Source organism: Phyllobates terribilis, unplaced genomic scaffold (assembly GCF_046119375.1).
Source record: "Phyllobates terribilis strain yellow unplaced genomic scaffold, ASM4611937v1 Scaffold_36__1_contigs__length_13169755, whole genome shotgun sequence".
NCBI lineage: Eukaryota > Metazoa > Chordata > Amphibia > Anura > Dendrobatidae > Phyllobates > Phyllobates terribilis.
In genome coordinates this window covers 2,592,714-2,611,025 of record NW_027362796.1, presented here as the reverse complement: position 1 = coordinate 2,611,025, position 18,312 = coordinate 2,592,714, and positions in this window count along the sequence as shown.

Here is an 18,312-nt window from a genome sequence, read left to right as displayed (position 1 = left end):
TCAGAGGTGGCAGCAAAAGAATTATCCGTAACATCATCATGCTCCTTAAAACTCCCTCTTCCAGATCTCTGAAAATGTTTGTAGGAGCGTTTTTTTAAGATGGATGGTAATTGTTTATTCCAACTATAAATCTTGTTCTGCGCATAGTCCTCACTGTCCCTTTTGAACTTGGATCTTTTTATATCCATAATGGTGTTCTCCAACTTGGCCAAACTAGATTTCAGTTTGTCATTACAAATATTAAATTCTTTTAGTTGCACATATTTCCCCAAAGACGATTGTATATTTTTAATATCCAATTTAATTTAAGTCAGTTCCAGTTCCTCATGTTTGATTATGAGGTGCATAAGATTCAGTGAACATTGACTAACAATCGCATTCTGATCTTCTGGAAAACCGTCATTGTATATAGTGGTGGCGACTTTTTTTTTAAACGCAGACCTCTAGGGATCATTTCCTTTTTTATATATGTGTCCAAGGTTGTGAGATCCCACCAAACTTTAAGTTCTCTGGTCATTTTGTTTTCCATCTGGAACATGAGATCGTTAAATTCATCCGGTTCTGTTGTCACCACTGACGGTTTATTATCCAAAATAGATGCTAGTTTGTTCAGTCTAGCCGAACAATCCTCTGTGTCACTGAAATTCATTATGTCAAATTGAGGGGATGTGAAAATCCACAGGGACTCCCGGTTCAGAAGTGTGCACTTGCAGTCAGACAAGCCAATGGCCTGGTAACAGGGGCCAAGCAGAGCCGGGTAAGTGGTAATACAAGTGGGCAGTGGAATGAGTCGAGGTTTTGGTAATCATGGTGTAACAGATCGGGCAGACTGACTGGGCAGGAGAGAATTTCATGTTTTCTTGATTATAGCATCATGCGGAGAATTCCTGCTCCTTAATATTAAAAGGGGTTGTCCGGGACTTTTTTTTTTTTTTTACCATGGACCTAAGAACTAACAGGCAAGTAGTGGTCACAGAGCACTCCTGACAGTATTTTTTCAGCTCCCGCTCTGATCTGTTGATGGGGTGTGACTGCCGGTGTCATGCTGATTGACAGCTGGCTCCCTGCTGCCTAACTGCAGGGAGCCGTTTGTCAATCAGCATAAAGTTGGCAGTCACGCATCTTTGACAGAGCAGTCGGGAAGAGGAAGAGCTGTTCTGTTGACGTGAAGCAGCAGAATCACTGTTAGGAGCGGTTCAGGAGCAATCTTAGCCACCACAGGGTAGAACAAGCACGTAATAAGCAATTACCTGCCTGATAGTTCTTAGGCTCATTGCATTTTTCTATCTCACCCTGTAGGAGTCACCTTCTCCTCAACCAAAAAGAGAAGGTGCATATCCACCGACATTGTGATGCGCCAGCTTCCAGATCCAATTGCAGATAAAATTATGATTTTATTGTTAATCCATTAAAAAGATATACACATTGCAAAAATAAAATAAATAAAGGTGGAGACCTCTGTGAAACCTACGCGTTTCGAACGCCAAACGTTCTTCGTCCTGCTATAGAAATACATGTAGGGAGTTACAATTTACATGCTCGACCGCGCCATCATATGGGCGTGTTGATCGTTCCTCACGCCCAATTTTCTAAGTAAAGAAATGATCGGGTGTGGGAATAACAGAATGAAAACAAGTGATCTAATCTTGAAAAGTAGGCAGTGTGTATAAAAAATACACAAAGATGATACAAACAATATGTTATATACATTAACATAAAATCAAAAACATAATAAAAGAAAAGTGCTAAACCTGTGTCAGAGAAATAGCTCAGAGCTTAGCTCAAGGAAGCACTCCTTAGAAGAACTCCTTAGGAAAACAGATACAACTACAGCAAGCTGTACCTTCCAGGACTGACCAATGACCAAAATCCAAGCTCTGATTTAATAAGATCACGGTTACACCCACATACCTTCTATTGGTGAGCTCATATGAGGACTTGTCATAGGTGTGCTAGATCTTTTAGAAGTTTATGAGATCCCCAACTTTCAGGATATCTTCGCCCATGGAGGTCTCGGGCGGGAAATATCATGGTCATGTTTTCTATCATGATTTTACCTTTCTATAGAGATGAAACATGGCATGGATAGCATTATCCATCTATACGATATTAAGTTGGGGGTGTTCGGCTGGCCTTACAATGATGTGAGTGAATGCGTTATGATTGTCCCTTTGCTACGATGTCGAAAATACATCTCCCATGAATATTGGATCGATGCAAACCCCAATATTCATCACTGACCACAGTCTTCAGAGTGTCTGAGACAAGTCCTTTGAAAAGAGGAAGCCCTTGCTTCGGAAATGTACTTATCCGCCTCTGAGTATGCAAATTCTAGACTTGTTGGCTGGTTCTCATCAGATTCTTTGTTGAATTTACCTGACCACGGCAGGAGGCCCTACGTCAATAGAGGTTGAAGTGTCAGCTCTTTCTCACTTTTCTAGTTATAATCCTATATGTTCAATGTGAGGGTGATATGTCCCCTCTCCAGAGATGTCTTTTTGGATTTTACAATTTTTCTTTACGACAGGGTGCAAAATTACCCTCCCCACCCCCAACCAGGATCAAACTGGGGTGTCTGGGGCCCCAATAGGAATTGATTCTAGGGGCCCACACTACAGCTGTATATGAAAACCTGTTAGCCATTATCTCGATTATAGTGGAGCGTCGGCTGTAAAATACAGGAGGCTCCTGCACCTCTTACTGTGCGATACCATAACTGGGATGTACAATTACGGTAATTTGCAGTAAAGGACTTTGTTGGTGAAAACAAGTTATGACCATAGGATCCACAGGAGAGGTGATAACTCCATAGGATCCACAGGAGAGGTGATATCTTATTGGTCAGTGATTGATTGGTCTGACCATTTGGGACTGTACCGATTGGAAGAATGGGGAATTTTTATCCCTGACAGGGCACTTTTATTCCTATTGTAAAATGGAGCGGCAGATCGGGTGTGTCATCTTCTCTGCCAGAAAAAGCCAAGTGCAGTGCTCATATAAAATACATATAATACAGACTGTCTTTGATGTGAGCTCAGGAGCAGATGATGGGAGTGTTACAGATTTCCCTTTAAAAAGAACCTTTTGCTGACAGCCTCTTCACATGGAAGCTCTGTGCTTTGCTCCTGCTCTGCATCCTTTCATTTCCACCTATTAGCAGTGAAATATTGATTCCTTCACACCAAAGGCTGGGGGAAAGTACACAGAGAAGCTTAAAGTGCACTCAGACATGACCAGAAGCAAGCATCAGAAGGAGCAGAGTCCAGATAGTGGGCTTTCCAACATGGCGCCTCCTCCCCCACACCAGCCAGAGTGAGAGATGCTGAGGCTGCTGCAGCAAAGCTGGGGAGATTTGCCAGACTGACCTTAGATTCTGACCCTTCAGATGATTTACAACCTGATCAGGTATGCTCACAGAGGAAGAGAGATACAGAGACTGTGCAGGGGAGGCAATGTGGCACCACTCTCACAGCAACAGTTAAACAGAGAAGTGCAGGAAATGCAGAGCACTAACAACACCTATGGAGAAGTCAATGATTCTGGGCAAGAGCCTACACGACAAGATGTTTTCTCTGCTGGAAAATCCTGTAGCTTCTCATTAGAAATTCTCAACAAACACATGGGAGGGCTCAAAGAGGACATTAATCTCATCAGACAAAACATGAAGAAAATAAACTGCCGAGTCAATTAGTTGGAGGAAAGAGTGAGTTCTGTTGCGGATCAAATGCCTACTATACATAAATATCTCAGGAGAGGTCTTCAGAATATCAATGCCCTTCTCAAGAAGGTTGATGACCTAGAGAATAGGCATCGGTGAAATAACATATGTTTAGTCGGGGTTCATGAAAAAGCGGAGGGTCGTAATTCAGTTGATTTTTTTTAATCCTGGCTGACTACAATGTTCGGCAAAGACACTCTCTCTCAATTTTTTGCAATTGAAAGAGCTCACAGAGTTCCTACACGTCCTTTGCCACCGGGTGCTCCACCAAGACCTGTACTCATCAAATTACAAAATTTTAAAGAGAGAGACCTTATCCTACGAAAGGCCAGGGACCACTCTTCACTTACCCTTGATGGAAGGAAAATATCTATTTATCCTGACTTTTCAACAGAAGTTCAGAAGAAGAGGGTCAAGTTCTGGGATAGAAAAAGGAGGCTCTGTGAAAAGCAAATTTCCTATTCTATAATCTACCCTGCTCGGCTTAGGGTGGAATTCATATGTTTGACTCCCTTTCAGATGCTTTATCATGAATGGATGCCAAAAAGAGATCTCTGCGAAATGGAGCTGGATGAGAGACTTCTCCTTGAGGCGGTTTTCTCCAAGCACTTTTCATATACCATTATGAAAAAATGCCTATCCCAAAAAATCAATCATATCTGTCAAGACATTTTTACACAATCCCCTCAGAGTCTGGATTCCCTTCCCTCCCGCACCTCAAGTTCACTTTCCATCTTCGAGCGGGTCACAGAAGAAGAAGTGACCAGACTCCTCACTTCTTCCCGCCCTACAACCTGCAACAGTGACCCTATTCCCTCATAGCTCATTCAGTTCCTTTCCCCAGCTGTCACTGTGGAGGTTTCACCAATTTATGATACACTAGGTAACTGCTCTCCTCCTAATTAAAGATGTCCGAGTGAATGCAAATCAACGAAATTTGCTAATATGGTTGAAAACTTCACTCAGAGACTAAACCACGCAAAATGACATACTTTATTATGTAGACATGGGGTTATATAGTATTCTACTTCTAGGTGGGATTAGTAAAATTCAGTGCTCCTTCTGATAACTTGGCACACTGCAATTTGCTCATCCATGTATCTCCTGGCCTCAGTAACACCTTAGGAATTCTGATGGGAGGGGTGAAGTCGTCTCTCAGCGCCATCTTTGCCAACTCGACATGAATCTCTCTGTTATCAGCCATGCACATACATATGTCATTCCCAGGAAATCATTTAGTTGTTCATGTCTACAATAAGGCTGTGTGCCCACGATGCGTTTTTTAAGCGTTTCCGCAGCGGCAATTCCGCTGCAGAAGCGCTTAAAAAACGCTTGGTAGAAGGCCTGCCATGTTCCCCAATGATAATCCGCATGTGCTATGCACATGCTGCGGAAATTTCCGCTACGTCTTATCATTGCGGAAAAAAACGCAGCATGACCAATTATTTTGCGGAAGCGCTGCGTTTTTGCCGCCATTGACTTGCATTGGAACGCATGGAATCCGCATCACTGGATCTGTACATGCGCATTCCATACGTTTCAATGTGCGGATGGTACCCGGGTCTAGAGAAGAGGAGACTCTCCTCCGGACCCAGGTACCATAGTACCTGTAAAAAAAGAATAAAATAAAAAATAAATATTATACTTACCTTCTGATAGCCCCCGGTGTGCTTGTCTTGGCTTGCCGGCAGATCGCGGTAGACTCAAGGACCTGCGCTGACGTCATTTAGTCATGTGACGGCAGGTCCTTCAGTGTACCGTGAGCTGCCGGCAAGCTGAGACGCATCGGATAAAGACACCGGGGGCCATCAGAAGGTAAGTATGACATTTATTTTTTATTTTTTAACATTCTTTCGAACACACTATATAAATCCATGCCGTTTGCTCGCCAGTCCTCGGGCGAGTGGGCTTCTCGCAGAACTGATGCCTCCTTCCAGGCAGTGCAAGCTCAGACAGGAGTTGGGCACACTCCTGCGTTTTCTGTTGGATTTGAGACCAGATGAACTCTTCCTGAGCATACCGGTTAGGAGGGATTCCGGCATTAGCCCGCTCAGTTCTGCGGAGCTCTTCTTGCGGAGGTGACTCCGAGAGATTCGAGGAATCAACCACTGGGGATTGCAAATCATTTCCCGACTCATTTGGAATTCCACTCGGGGTTGGCATCAACGGTTCTGACGGGCCCAGCTGCATTGTGGCCCATCCTTCTTCATCCCCTAAGGTTCCTGCATGTGGCACTTCAGCCAATACGTCTGGGGGCCCAACTCCATTACAGACTTCTGCTTCAGAGGAGCAAGGTCGCAGCATATTACGATGCTACACCCTGGGTGTCGCGGCGTCATCCCCTTCGGGCCTAACCTCGTAGACTGGGTTGTCTGGGTGAACTTTCTTCACCACCCGATATGGTATCGCCTAACAACGATGGTCCACTTTACTTCCAAATCGTTTAGCCCTCACCAGCACTCGGTCTCCTGGCTGAAGTGATCCACCTGTCGTCGAGGGCCGAACTGCATGCTCTACTTCCTGAAACTTCTGAGCAACCAGTCTTCTCACTGTATGGAGCCGACGCCGGTGTTCTCGAATCCAGGTACTTGGGCTACCGCCCGGGCCGTGGTCTTCTGAGTCTAGCTCCAGTTCAGTGATTTCTCGGCTACTTCTTCCAAACAGCAACATGTAAGGGGTGTAGCCGGTGGTCGCATGAACTCGATTATTATACACCCACACCAACTCGGACACATATTCGGGCCACTTCATCTTTTTGTCCGCTTCCAGCGTTCGCAACATTTGCAACAGGGTTCGGTTAAAGCGCTCGCATGCGCCGTTCCCTTGCGGGTGGTAGGGCGTTCTTCGGGAACGGTCGATTCCATAGATGCGGTACAACTCATCCATCACTCGACCTTGGAAGCAGGCCCCCTGGTCAGAATGTATTCTCTTGACAGAAATCTTGACAGATGGCCTTAGCTGCGGCTTCTGCCGTCTGGTCTTTAGTAGGCGTCACTACTGCGAACTTGGTGAAGTGATCAGTCATGACCAAACAGTGTCCATAACCATTGTATGAAGTTCCTATCATCAAGTAGTCAATCATCAAGACCTCCAAGGGGGCAGAAGTTCGGATGGTCTGAATGGGAGCTCTTTGTTCCGGGGGCTTATTCAACTCACACTGGCGACATGCTCGGCAGACTCCCTCAACCACCGAAAGGTCTTTTCTACTCCGAAGTGAGCACCTCTTCTATGAGCTTCTTGGGCTAGCTGTGTTACTAGCGCTCCTGGAACTACCACCTGCCAGGTAACATCAAACTCTCGAGGCAGCTGGATTCTTCGGCATAGCAAGCCGTCCTTCAGGAGAAGCCTCTCCCACTGACCTAGGATTTGTAGGGTAGTTGGAAGTGAAGCGGCTCTGGTTTCCTGGTCGGGTCTTTGATTAAGGGCGACCCATTCCCTCAATTTTGCTAACTCCGGATCGGATTGCTGCAGATGTATCCATTCGTCTCTTGAATGGCCCAGAATCTGAGTGGGCTTCGGCTCCTCTTTGGTCTCTTGGGCAGCGACGAACTGGCTGAAATCCGGAATCTCGTCGCCTTCGAGCTCCTCATCTCTGTCCTCCTTCGGCCCCGCATGAGTGACCCGGGACAGGGCATCGGCATGGGTGTTCAGGGCCTTGGACCGATAGGCAATCTTATACTGGTATTTGGACATCCTTGCGACCCACTGCTGTCCTAACGCGCCCAGTTTGGCATTCTCCAAGTGGGCCAAAGGGTTGTTATCTGTCCGCACTTGCACTTCTGACCCTGTACTCAGTACTCAGCAAATTTCTCGGTCATGGCCCACACCAGTGCTAGTAGCTCCAGCTTAAGCTAACTGTAGTTCTCCGGATTCTTCTCCGTATCTTGGAGTGACCTGCTGGCATACGCGATCACTCGCTCTTTTCCTCCTTGTACTTGAGCCAGCACTGCTCCCAGTCCATGCAAGCTTCCATCAGTGTACAACACGAAAGGCTGCGAAAAGTCGGCGTAGGCCAAGATTGGGGCATCTGTTAGCGCCATTTTCAATGCTCGGAAAGCCTCTTCTTGTCGTGGGCCCCACTGGATGGGTTGTCGCTTGGCTCCCCCAGCTGTTCCTCTCAGCAATTCATTGAGCGGGATCGCAATCTTAGCGAAGTCTTTAATGAATCTGCGGTAGTATCCAGCAAGCCCCAGGAACGCCCTCAGTTCCCTTAGGTTGGCGGGCGTGGGCCACTTATGCACGGCAGCTACTTTCTCTGCAGTGGGGTGTACTCCTGCACTGGACACAGTGTGCCCCAGATACTCAATTTCTCGTTTGAAGAGACGACACTTTCGAGGCTTAATTTTCAGGCCGTGTCTCTGAAGCCGTTCTAACACTTGTTCCAATCGGCGGAGATGATCCTCAAACGTAGCGGAATAGATAATTATATCGTCCAGATTTATTAAAGTGGCTTCAAAGTTGAGGTCCCCCAAGCATCTCTCCATCAGCCGTTGGAAGGTCCCTGGTGCATTTGTTAGTCCGAACGGCATCCGATTGAACTCAAACAGGCTCATAGGGAGAACAAAAGCGGTCTTCGGATGATCCTTCTCAGCTACTGGGACCTGCCAATAGCCAATGGCCAGATCGAAGGAAGAGAAGAATTTGGCGCTCCCTAGTGCAGATAGAGACTCTTCAATTCGGGGGAGTGGATAGGAGTCCCGGACTGTACAGGCATTCAGCTTTCGATAGTCCACGCAAAATCTCAGGGTACCATCCTTCTTTCGGACCAGCACGATCGGAGCCGCCCAGGGGCTCTGACTTTCACGGATCCGCATAAATTCAATTAGATCACGTTGTGCTCTTTTAGTCCCAACCGTTCCCCTCCCAACCTGAGTATCTAAACCCAATTGTCCCCGGTACTGTGGGTGAACAGTGGAAGTGACGGCCCTGTTCACGTATGCAGCTCCTCCGCTTCCGCTGGCGTGACTTTCCTGGGGCAAAAGTCTCTCAACTCCTCTCTGCTTGGCTGTTGGAGGCAGTCTCTCGAGCCTTGGATAGGGGGGTCCAGGCCTCGTCTGTCGGCGGGCGACGTCGGGTTCCGCGAACTCACTCAGCACCGCAATTAGGTTCCTAGTCTCCTCAGCAGGCACAGCACTGAGGTAACATCTGCGAGATATCCAGAGCTCTTTTACCGGTGCCCGGCTGTGGCACCTCACAGGCCTCTGGCTTAGGCCTGTCACGCGGGGTTTCTCAGGATGCAGGGAACACATCTGCTCCTTTCTGCTGCTTGGCGCCAAAGACCCCTCAGGTTTGGCGCGCTGGCCTCTTATTTTCCGGAACTCCTTCCGGGAAGTCACCTGATCAGGTCCAGCGTCTGAACTTGCTCTCCCTGCAACTTCCCTTGCATATCTTGGTTCCGCTTGACAGCGTCTGGTCAGTAGATGACAGTCTCTTTCCATCCTTGAAACATCATGTAGAAGTTCTTTTACAAGCTCTCTTAACTGGGCTACAATCACTCACTCACTCATGTCACCTGCACCTTAAAAACATCTCCAGAACCCCACATTTTCTCACCTTTGATACTGCAAAAACTCTTACTGTCGCTCTTATTCACTCTCGTCTGGACTACTGCAACTCTCTTCTAATCGATCTCCCTGTAAACAAGCTCTCTCCTCTCCAATCCATTCTGAATGCAGCAGCCAGGGTCGTATTTCTATCAGGCCGCTTCACCAACGCCTCTAACCTGTGCCAGTCATTGCACTGGTTACCCATTCACCACAGAATACAATACAAACTCATCTCTCTCACCCATAAAGCCCTCCACAGTTCTGCACCACCCTATATCTCATCCCTCATTTCTGTCTATCACCCCTCCCGTGCCCTCCGTTCTGCAACTGATCTAAAACTAACATCCTCATAAATCCCAAACTCGCAGGGGGAGGGGATTTTACCACCTACCTCCACCCTTTCTGGGATAAATTCCATACTGGAAATATTTTTCAAAATGCACAATATACATCTCTACATTATCTGCAAGAGGAGGTAGGCATAGTGGACCTATGGAGAATACGGCACCTTGATGTCAGACAATATTCCTGTTACTTCGCCTCCCATCATTCTTTGTCAAGAATAGACCAAGCTATTGGCTTTGAATCAATCATACCCTATATTAAATCGGTGAGGTATCTGCCAAGGAGTGTCTCTGACCACTCGCCTATACAGGTACAACTGCAGATGGGTGCTGTGAGGTCTCCGGGGGACTATACATGGACATCAATCCTTTTTGGCTGCAACTAATTGGTCCTACTCTTAGCTCTAGAATCTTAGAATATTTTCGTTTTAATGATGGGTCGTCATCTACGAGATTTGTATGGGATTCTATGAAAGCATATGTACGGGGAATATGCATAGGGGAGATCAATAAGATAAAATCCAAAATAAAGGAGTTAACCCAAAAATTGCAACAGAATGTTTGCGAAAAGGAGGCACAAGTAGAATGAAATGGGAAAATGCACAGTAAATATTGCCTGATTATTTGCTATCATTAGCTTCTCAGAAACAACTGTTTGTTAAGCAAAGATACTTTATAAAGCAAGGGTCTCAAACTCGGCTGGGTAGATGGGCCGCATTCTTTGCAAGACAAAATGACATTTTTAGTGATATTATTTTTTTTTTATACACCTTTTGAATTTGTCCTCATGTTGTATTAACCCCTTTATAGTCCATGACGTACTAATACGCGTCTGTGCCCTGGGCTTTAAGAGCCTGACCCGTATTAGTACGTCATGGCGATCGTGCGTGCACACAGGCTGTGCGGGCGCGATCGCCGCCGGGTGTCAGCTGATTGTCATAGCTGACACCCGGTACTATGTGCAGGGAGCGGTCCCGCACCGCTCTCGGCACATTAACCCCCGCAATGCTGCGATCGAATTCGATCGCAGCATTGCGGTGGCAAGGGGAGGTGATCGCAATACTCACCTCCTCTACCGGCCTCCAGCGCTGTCTGCCGCGGCTTCCCGGGTGTTGCCATGATGACCCGATGTCGTCATGACAACATCCGGGTCACCAGACAGCAGGAAGATTGTTTGGTCATGCGCAGTGCATGACCGAACATTCTTCTCACTGTGCAGCGCTGACTGCCTGCATGGCTCAGGGATGGTGCTCCATCCCTATGCTATGCAGGCAATCAGAATAAAAAAAGTGATTGTCCCAGAGTGGGACAAAGTAAAAAAGTGAAAAACCTCTCAGAAAGTGAAAATTTTTTTTTTAAAAAATTGTAAAAATATTTAAAAAAAAATAATCCACCAAAAATAAAAATATAATGTACCCATCAATAAATATTATTATGAAAAAAAAACCAAAACAATAAAAGTACACATATTTGGTATCGCCGCGTCCGGAATGACCTGACCTATAAAACTGGCCCACTAGTTAACCCCTTCATTGAACACGGTAAAAAAAAAAAAAAAAAAAAAGCAAAAAACAATGCTTTATCATCATACCGCCAAACAAAAAATGGAATAACACGCGATCAAAAAGATGAATATAAATAAAAATGGTACCGCTGAAAACGTAATCTTGTCCCGCAAAAAACAAGCTGCCATACAGCTCCATAATCCGAAAATTCAAAAAGTTATAGCTCTCAGAATAAAGTGATGCAAAAAAATAATTTTTTCTATAAAATGTCTTTTATTGTGTAAAAGCGCCAAAACATAGAAAAAAAATATAAATGTGGTACCGCTGTAAACGTACTGACCCGAAGAATAAAGCTACCTTATCAATTTTACCACACGCGGAGTAGAATAAGAAAAAAAAAACAATTCCTGAATTGTAGGTTTTTGTTTATTCTGCCTCCCAAAAGCTGGAATAGAAAGCGATCAAAATATGTCACGTGCCTGAAAATGGCACCAATAAAAACGTCAACTTGTCCCGCAAAAAAAAATCCATCACATGACTCTGTCGGCCAAAATATGGAAAAATTATTGCTCTCAAAATATGGTGATGCAAAAACTAGATTTTACAAAATATGTGTCTTTTAGTGTGTGACAGCTGTCAATCAAAAAAACCCGATATCATTCTGGTATCTCTGTAGTCGCACCGACCCGAAGAATAAGGTCGTCTAATCACTTATACCGCACGAAGAACGGCGTAAAAAATAAACACTAGGGCTGGGGCTGGGGTTAGGGTTGTGCTAATGTTAGGGTTGGGGTCAGGGTTGGGGTCAGGGTTGGGATAGGGTAGGGTTAGGGTTGGGGGTAAGGGTTGTTTTTTTTTATAAAAAAAAAAAAGATGACGATATGGCAACTAGTGTTGAACACAAGCGCTCGCTACTTGAGTTTGCATCGGGTACTCGGGTATGCATTGAGTATCGCGGGTGCTCGAGTCTCCGTCCCATATGCTTCGCAGCCAAAATAACCTCGCGGGGATTGCCTGCCATGCTCGAGCGATCCCCGCATGTTTTTTTGGGGGTGTCTAATAACCGTGAAACATTCGGGAGGAGACTCGAGCATTTCACTTGACCACCTGTGATACATGGTGCATACATGAGTACCCGATGCAAACTCAAGTAGCGAGCACTTGAGCTCAAGACTAATGACAACTTGTTCAATATGATGACCTAATGTCATCAAATTTTGTGTCGTACCTCTGGGTTCAAAATGTTCACTATACCCCTTGATAAAATCCTTGAGGGGTATAGTTTCCAAAATGGGGTCACTTGTGGGGGGTTTCAACTATTTAGGCACATCAGGGGCTCTTCAAACGCGACATGGCGTCCGCTATCAATTCCAGCCAATTTTGCGTTCAAAAAGCCACACAGTGCTCCTTCCCTTCTGAACTCTGCCGTGCGCCCAAACACTGTATTTTCCGACATATGGGGTATTGGCGTACTCAGGAGAAATTGCGCAAAAGTTTCTGGGGTCCATTTTCTCCTCTTACCCTTGTGAAAATAAAAAAATTGGGGCTAAAACATCATTGTTGTGGAAAAAGTTCTGTAAAGGACTTGGGGCTTCAAGGTGCTCACCACACATCTAGATAAGTTCCCTGAGGGGTCTAGTTTCCAAAATGGTGTCACTTGTGGGGGGTTTCTACTGTTTAGGCACATCAGGGGCACATCCGCTAATTATTCAAGCAAATTTTACATTTAAAAATTCAAATGGCGCTCCTTCCCTTCCGAACCCTGCTGTGCGCCCAAACAGTGGTTTTCCCCCACATATGGGGTATCTGCTTGCTCAGAAGAAATTGAGCAACAAACTGCATGGTGCAATTTCTTCTGTTAACCTTATGAAAATGCAAAAGTGGGGGCTGAAAAACATTTTTGTGGGAAAAATGTGAAAATTTTATTTTTATGGCTCAATGTTATAAACTTCTGTGAAGCACCTGGGGGTTCAAGGTGCTCACCACACATCTAGATAAGTTCCCTGAGGGGTCTAGTTTCCAAAATGGGGTCACTTGTGGGGGGTTTCCACTTTTTAGGGACATCAGGGGCTCCCCAAATGCAATATGGCGTCCGCTAATTATTCAAGCAAATTTTACATTTAAAAAGTCAAATGGCGCTCCTTCCCTTCCGTACCCTGCCGTGCGCCCAAACAGTGGTTTTCCCCCACATATGGGGTATCTGCTTACTCAGGAGAAATTGATCAACAAATTTTGGGGTCTATTTTTTCCTGTTACCCCTGCGAAAATAAAAAAAAATTGGGTCTAAAGTAACATTTTTGTGAAAAAAGTTAAATTTTAATTTTTTTCTTCCACATTCCAAAAATTCCTGTGACGCACCTGAAGGGTTAATAAAGTTCTTGAATGTGGTTTTGAGCACCTTGAGGGGTGCAGTTTTTAGAATGGTGTCACTTTGGGGTATTTTCTGTCATAAAGACCCCTCAAAGTGACTTTAAATATGATGTGGTCCCTAAAAAAATGGTTTTCTAAATTTTGTTGGAAAAATGAGAAATCGCTGGTCAACTTTTAACCCTTATAGCTCCCCAGTAAAAAAATTTTGTTTCCAAAATTGTGCTGATGTAAAGTAGACATGTGGGAAATGTTATTTATTAACTCTTTTGTGTGACATATCTCTCTGATTTAAGGGCATAAAAATTCAAATTTTGAAAATTGCAAAATTTTCAAAATTTTTGCCAAATTTCCATTTTTTTCACAAATAAACTCAAGTGATATTGAAGAAATTTTACCACAATCATGAAGTACAATATGTCACGAAAAACAGTCTCAGAATCAGGGAGATCCGTTGAAGCGTTCCAGAGTAATTACCTCATAAAGTGACAGTGGTCAGAATTGTAAAAATTGGCCTGGTCATTAATGTGCAAACCACCTTGGGTTGTAAAGGGGTTAATGACTCATCCTGGTCCTCATCTTGTAGTAATGTCTCATCTAATGCCTCATCCTGGTCCTCATCTTGTAGTAATGTCTCATCCTGGTCCTCATCTTTTAGTAATGACCCATCCTGGTCCTCATCCTGTAGTAATGCACCATCCTGGTCCTCATCTTGTAGTAATGCCCCATCCTGGTCCTCAGCTTGTAGTAATGCACCATCCTGGTCCTCATCTTGTAGTAATGCCCCATCCAGGTCCCCATCTTGTCGTAATGTCCCCCATTCAGGTCCCCAACTTGTCGTAATGAACCCCATCCAGGTCCCCATCTTGTCGTAATGTCCCCCATCTAGGTCCCCATCTTGTTATAATGTCCCCATCTTGTAGGAATGTCCCCCATCCAGGTCCTCACATTGTAGAAATATTCCTATCCAGGTCCCCACATTGTAGGAATGTTCCTATCCAGGTCCCCACATTGTAGATATGTCCCAATCCAGTTCCCCATATTGTAGATATGTCCCCATCCAGGTCCCCACATTGTAGGAATGTCCCTATCCAGGTCCCCACATTGTAGATATGTCCCCATCCAGGTCCACATATTGCAGGAATGTCCCCATTCAGGTCCCACATTGTAGGAATGTCCCCATCCAGGTCCCCATATTGTAGGAATGTCCCCATTCAGGTCCCACATTGTAGGAATATCCCCATCCAGGTCCCACATTGTAGGAATGTTCCTATCCAGGTCCCCATATTGTAGGAATGTCCCCATCCAGGTCCCCATATTGTAGGAATGTCCCCATTCAGGTCCCACATTGTAGGAATGCCCCCATCCAGGTCCCACATTGTAGGAATGTTCCTATCCAGGTCCCCATATTGTAGGAATGTCTCAAGTCAGGTCCCACATTGTAGGAATTTCCCCTTCCAGGTCCCACATTGTAGGAATGTTCCTATCCAGGTTCCCATATTGTAGGAATGTCCCCATTCAGGTCCCTATATTGTAGAATGTCCCCATCCAGGTCTCCACATTGTAGGAATGTCCCCATCCAGGTCCCACATTGTAGGAATGTCCATATCCAGGTCCCCACATTATAGATATGTCCCCATCCAGGTCTCCACATTGTAGGAATGTCCCCATCCAGGTCCCACATTGTAGGAATGTTCCTATCCAGGTCCCCATATTGTAGGAATGTCTCAAGTCAGGTCCCACATTGTAGGAATTTCCCCTTCCAGGTCCCACATTGTAGGAATGTTCCTATCCAGGTCTCCACATTGTAGGAATGTCCCCATTCAGGTCCCACATTGTAGGAATGCCCCCATCCAGGTCCCACATTGTAGGAATGTTCCTATCCAGGTCCCCATATTGCAGGAATGTCTCCATTCAGGTCCCACATTGTAGGAATGTCCCCATCCAGGTCCCACATTGTAGGAATGTCCCCATCCAGGTCCCACATTGTAGGAATGTTCCTATCCAGGTTCCCATATTGTAGGAATGTCCCCATTCAGGTCCCTATATTGTAGGAATGTCCGCTGTTCCATTCTTCACATACATATATAAGAAAAAAAAAGTCTCCTCTCACCTGTCCTCCGTTCCCTCGGTGTCCTTTCTGCATATGCGGGCGCAGGCACCATAGACCCCTTGACGATCGCGGCCTGGTCCAGGAGCTTCCGGCAGCTGCGCTTTAGTTCAGTGTATTGCTGCGCAGAGACCAATGCCTGCCACCGGCCTATCAGAGGCCAGCAGCTGACATCTGCCCATGTTAGTGATGTCATGCACCGCTGCGCTGGGACGCGGATGTCCGCTGCTGGCCTCTGATAGGCCGGTGGCTGGCATTGATATTGTATCATGCAGAGAGCCGGTCTCTGCACAGCAATACACTGAACTAAAGTGCAGCTGTCGGCAGCTCCTGGACCGGGCCGCGATCGGGGTCTATGGTGCCTACAGGCCGCATGAACCAGTCTGAAGGGCCACATGTGACCCGCGTGTTTGAGACACCTGGTTTAGGATGAGTCTGTCTCTCATACTCTGCTGACCTCACCCCTCCTTGGATAAACCCCCTTCCCACTGCCCCCTTTACTTTTTCCCTGCCCCTCTTCAGGGACGCCTGGAGCTGGTGCTCACACACTATCATACAGGTCACCACTCAATAAAGGTAATATGAAGCAATTAAAGTAGTGAAAGAGGTTAAAACATAACCGTTAATGAATACGTAGGTAAAAAAGACATAAAACGTCACTAGGACCTAAAATCCAGTTAATGCCTGCCAATGGTAGTAAAACAAAGCTACCTATCATAAATATGTACTCGTTATAAATAGGAATTTATATGGCATGAACACCAAATGTATCCAACCTGTATATTTAACAAGACAGTGGCAAGAAAAATGATAGAGCTGTCAATAACACATCTCAATAAGCGTGCAACATATCCGACGACCAGTCCTCACACTGTACTCACACAGTGGGTCCTCACACTGTATGCAGGAGGCTGTGTGGGTCCTCACACTGTATGCAGGAGGCTGTGTGGGTCCTCACACTGTATGCAGGAGGCTGTGTGGGTCCTCACTGTTATGCACACGCCCGGGCTAAGCGGCGTGTGCGTGTGATTGGTAGTGATTCCACTGGACCGTGCCGGAGAGTGAATGCCTGGAGGGGCGTGACTAAGTATTCACCCGATCCGACCAGGGTCGCACGACGGCATACGACGCCAGTGCACCAAGGAGGAACCGAGCAGAGGGACCAGGTGCTACTCCAGGACAGACCCCGGACACGGCTGTTGACCCACACAGGGGAATACAGGAACAGGCTGGTAGGCTGGCACACAGACTGGTGGGTATAGGCAGGCATGACTGGTATGCAGGCAGGCGGGTATGCAGGCAGGGGGGTAAAGGCAAGCACAGCTAGAGTGCAAACAGGGAGGCACTAGCAGGTAGGAACACAGGCGGGATAGGACCCAGTACACACCGGGACTCAGGAACAATACAGGCAGAGGGTTACAGGCAAGCACAGCTAGAGTGAAGACAAGGCTGAGCAGGGAGGACAGGGCTCTGTTCACACGGAACAGACAGGAAGGGAAAGACAGAGCCAGATACTCACACAGTACTTGCAGAGACAACAAGCAGGAGTTAGGTACGAGTTCAGACTCTGCAGAAAAAGGAAGGGAACGGACATAGAGGCAAAACAGGTAAAGGACAGGAGAGAGTTCAGACTGGAACTGAGTGTACGGAGAAGACCGACACTGCAGAGGGATACAGGAGCGGGTCTGGGAATACGGCCCCCAGAGAGGCGGAACGAACAGGCAAGGAGCGTGATCAGACAGGTCAGACAAGATACAGGAACGGGTCTAGGTAATCGGCCCCTAGAAGGCAGGAGGAACAGGCTAGGAGCGTGTTCAGACAGGACAGACAAGAGAACACAGAAAGGACTCAGTTCAGACACGGGAACTAATACCGAAAAGCAGGAGACATACAGGACTCAGTTCAGACACGGGAGCTGATACCGCAAAGCAGGAGACATACAGGACTCAGTTCAGACACGGGAGCTGATACCGCAAAGCAGGAGACATACAGGACACAGTTCAGACACGGGAGCTGATACCGCAAAGCAGGAGACATACAGGACTCAGTTCAGACACGGGAACTGATACAAAAAGCAGGAGACAAGAGACGGGACCTGGCACCTTCAGAGTGCAAGCACACACTGAAGGAAACACTATGCTCAGGCAGGGATAGAAGGGAGCTGCTGAGCTATATACCAAGTGACAGACAGCAATAGGCTGAGGACGCACAAGGGGTGTGACCCACAGCAGGTACAAAAGGCAGGAAGTGATCGGGCGCCGCCCTTAAGCAGCAGAAACAGACACAAACAGACAGCATGGAGGGAAGCCAGAGAGACATTCTGGACAGGAGATCAAGTGCGCCCTCTTGCACAGTGGGAGATGGACCACCATGCAAGGACGCCGCCAGGTATGTTACAGTACCTCCCCCCTTACGCCCCCTCTTCTTCAGGCCTGCCAGAATCTTCCGCAGGGAATTCGAGGGCCAGTCGTTCACTGGGTTGGAGGGGGACAGAGACTTAAGGGTAATCTCTGCTTCGAGGTACATCTTGTCAAGCTCACAGGAAGAAATAGACGGGTTATCAGGTACATAATGAGGAAAAGTCACTGTCTCTTTGTTATCTGGTGGTATCCCGGAGGATTCAGGAAACAACTGGAGGTCCTCCGCCGGGTCAGAAGAGTGCAGAGGCTCAGAGAAAACAACTGCTTCAGAGTACACTAGGTCGGACTCACTGGAGGAAGCA